Genomic DNA, 4,001 nt, shown 5'->3' with positions numbered 1-4,001 from the left:
TCATTGTCGGTCTGTAATTGATGAATTTTTTGGTCGGTAGCGTCGGTTATAGACCGACACATTCGCCACTCAGAAACATCGGTTACAGTCCGACGCATCTGCCCAACAACATTAGTTACAGACCAATGCTTCTGACCTTATCTATTGCGTTGCCTTTAACAACGTCAGTTGCGAAACCAATGCAATTGGCAAAAGCATCGGTCTGTAACCAATGTTGAACCCATAATTTTTAGTAGTGGATGCTCCCAAAGAGCATGATCATTGAGGATTTGATCACTGCCACTTTGAGCTCACTCAGCAAGCTACTTCACACTTGACACATATCTCGTAGAATGCCTTTAAAAATTATTTAATTATTCAAACTTACAAAATGAATCTCTGTATGATAAGGAGATTCATTGTTCATGATCCTACTTCACCTTATTTGTTGTTTGAACAAGTAAAAGTTATGTCTTGGTCCGAGTGGGGATAGCATTTCTCTAATGCATGTCCTTGGAGTTTTGAAAAATCCAAATATCTCAGAGATAGATAAAGAGTTAGGAATTTATTGAACGAACTACGCTTCTTTGTATACGCTAGGAGTCCATTGATGAGAAGGGGATGGGGAAAGCTTGAACCCAATTCATACTGTGATGATGTAAGTGCAATTGAAATTCCTAAGGAGTTATACATTTGTGTTGTGATAAGACCATTTACTATTTCTTGAAGCTTAATCTCTCCTCCGAGTGAACCGTACTTGTAATTTAATTTCGAATCTAAATATGTAATAAGTTATATTTATGTATTTACAATTACAAAATTATCCTTTGTGTGTGAGGATAATTTCACCATAATTAATGTGGCGTGATTTTATAGGTGGAATAGGAAAAATGCCGCGAGCTTAGCATCTTACTGATTGAATAATTAGATGAGCTCTGAGCTCAGCTGACTGAACAGTTAGATGAGCGCTGAGCTTAGTTGGTTGAATAGTTAGATGAGCTCTAAGCTCAGTTGATCGAATAGTTAGACGAGCTCTAAGCTCAGTTGATTGAATAGTTAGATGAGCTCTGAGCTGAGTTTATTGAATAGTTAGCTAAGCTCAGCGCTCAAATGTATAAATAGTTAGCTGAGCTCAGCGATCAACATATTGAATAGTTAGCTGAGCTCAGTGATCAAAGGATTGAATAGTTAGCTGAGCTCAGCACTTAAATGATTGAATAGTTAGTTGAGCTCAGTGCTCAATTGATTGATTAGTTAACCAAGCTTAGCGCATGAAATGAAAAGGAAAAAGGACGAAGGGTGAGTTAAATTTGACACGTGGACAACAAGGATAAGTGCCCTTGACTTTGCCTGTCGTTATTTTTTTATAAATAGATGACGAAGGGACCACATTTGGGACCAACCGACTTCAATTCAGTTAAAGTTTGTGAGAGTTGTGGACTAAGAGGAGGAACATTGTGCTGAATTAAGCATCAGAGTGTCTTTTGCAGGTACATTCCTTATGTTTTTTCCTACTCATTCCAAGGAAGAACGCATTTATGCCATTGATTAAGTCAATGGAACGTGTAAGTTGCGATCAACATGAACAATCTAGCGATCTGAAGTTAGCAAGTGCAGAAGATTCATATGGAATATTTTGACCGAAACAATTGCCCCGTCTGTGGGAAACCAACAAGAAAGCGATGTGCAAACCATTACAACGATTAGTCGCCGAGAGATGAAAAAAAAATAACTACATGCATCTTTTTTAATAGGGGATTATCACGTCTTTTGCAGAGTTTGATGCTGACCATCAAAGATAAGAGGAACCTGCGATCAAAAACACAAATGGAAGATGGTGCGAGCCAGTTACCGCCAGCGAATTATATGAAAGAGTTGCACAAGGTGATGCAATTTATACAACAAATGAAAGAGCATGATGATGCTAGATTCAAACAAGCAGAAGAACGACGACAACAAGTAGAAGATCAACATAAAAATAAATAGAGGAAATGGCCGCGCAACAAGCTAAGTTGATACTGAATTGGCCATGATGTGAAAGGAGAAAAAAGTCACCAAGGGTGAGTTAAAGCTGCTACAGCAAGAGTTATGGATGAAACCCGACCAGAAGTGAACATAGAACTGCAGGAGGAAGAATAAGATATCCCTGAGATATACGAGGAAGAAAGGCAAAAATCATTTGAAAAAGATAAAGAAAAAAATGATGCACATGCAACGAAGAAGATGGGAACACTGATCACTTAGAAGCAATCGCAAATTCGACATTCGCCATCCACACCAGTAATACCGCCAGATTGGAAAGAGCAGATGATGAAGGAAGTACTTAACAGAGTAAAAGTGGCCAGTACTCTGAGTCCTATGGAGATGGAAAATTAATAAATTAAGGGCATATTTAGGTCTCCCTTCACTAATTGGATCGATAGATAGCCAAAACTGAAGGATTTCATTATGCCCAACTTTACTCAGTTTGATGGCAGCTTGGATCCATCCAACCACGTTTTGCAATTATAGCAAAAGATGGCAATCAAAACAGAGAATGAAGCAATGCAGTGCAGGGCCCTCACAACCACTCTGGCAGGATCGACATTGCGATGGTTCAAGCAGTTAAAGCCGAAGTCGGTTAACTCCTTTATGGAGCTAGGTGAAATGTTTGTACATCAATATAGAGGAAATACTGAAACGCCGAAAATAATGAGAGATCTATATTCTGTGCAGCAGGGAGTAAATGAACATCCTCGAGCATATCTAAAGCGATATTTGAAGTTGGTGCATCAAATAAATAATGTAGACAAAGCAGTGGCTACGAACTTGTAACGTCCCAAAAATGCTAATAGGGTTTACTATCTTGATTAGCGTGTCGGGAGGGCATAATTGGATATATGTGTGAAATTAATTGATTGAATGTGTGACTACATGGCATACATGATTTATATGATAATATGAATACATATATATGTGGGCCCGTTTTTGTTAAATAGGGCATATACATGATTTTGGTCTGTTGAGGGCATAAATGTGATTATATGTGTGTAAATGATTGAGACCACATTATTATGTGGATATATTTACAGTATTCGGCTTGAGGCAATCCTGGTGAACGGATTAGCTGAATAGTCACAACGGGTTAATCCCGGCTCGAGGTGAGCCTAGGGGTATTTCGGGGACTTGGTGCATAATTGGGAAGTATTGGTGAACGAAAAAATTATTTGGTGATTAGTTGGGTATGTCAAGACTAATTGGGAATTTGTAGGACGACTCGAGGACTTAGCGGGAATCGGGGCTAATGGTTGTTTTGCCCTTAAGGGCAATAAGGGGCTGAAGTAATACTAGGGGTATTTTGGTCTTTATACCATGGGTTATACTTAGGAAACTCTAGGAAATAGCCAGAACCACCAGCACAGTCTCTCTCTCCATCACTCTCACGTTCTCTCTCTCTTTCTCTCTCTCTCTAAGGCTTGGGGTTTAAAGAGAAAGCTTAGAATTGGGGCTGGAAGTTGTGGATTCAGCTGGGAATTGAAGCTAGGGTTGGTTGAGCTGCAGCTCAGGGTCAGAGTCATCATTAAGGTAAATTCTAAGCTTTGATTTTAGGGTGGAATTATGTTGTTAGTATAGGTTTTCTTAAGTTCTTTAAGCTTCTAAGGTTTTGGCTGAATTCTTAGCTCCTAGGAGGATTTTGGTTAGATTTCTAGGTGATTGTGTGGCTCTAAGTATACTATTGAGGTGTAGAGGCTTAATTCTGGATTTGGTGCACTTTATGTTGGATTTTGGTGAATTAGGCTGAGGAAAACCATAGAGAAAATATGCAGGTATTCAGGGTTTTTGGGCTTGAGTCGCGGCCCTATTCTTCAGGTGTCGCAGCCCGTGCGTGCGAGAAGGCTAAGGCCTTTGAAATTTTGGCTAGGGGTCGCGGCGCAGGTTGAGGCGCGCCACAGCCCGCGTTCCCCAGAAGAGAGCCTCTGGGCTCTCTAACTTGTAGCGCGTCGTGGCACTAATTGAGAGAGATGACCAAGCTAGGATTTTAG

This window comes from Humulus lupulus, chromosome 6, assembly GCF_963169125.1.
Source record: "Humulus lupulus chromosome 6, drHumLupu1.1, whole genome shotgun sequence".
Lineage (NCBI taxonomy): Eukaryota > Viridiplantae > Streptophyta > Magnoliopsida > Rosales > Cannabaceae > Humulus > Humulus lupulus.
The sequence above is the reverse complement of the archived record's forward strand: the minus strand, read 5'-3'. Positions refer to the sequence as shown.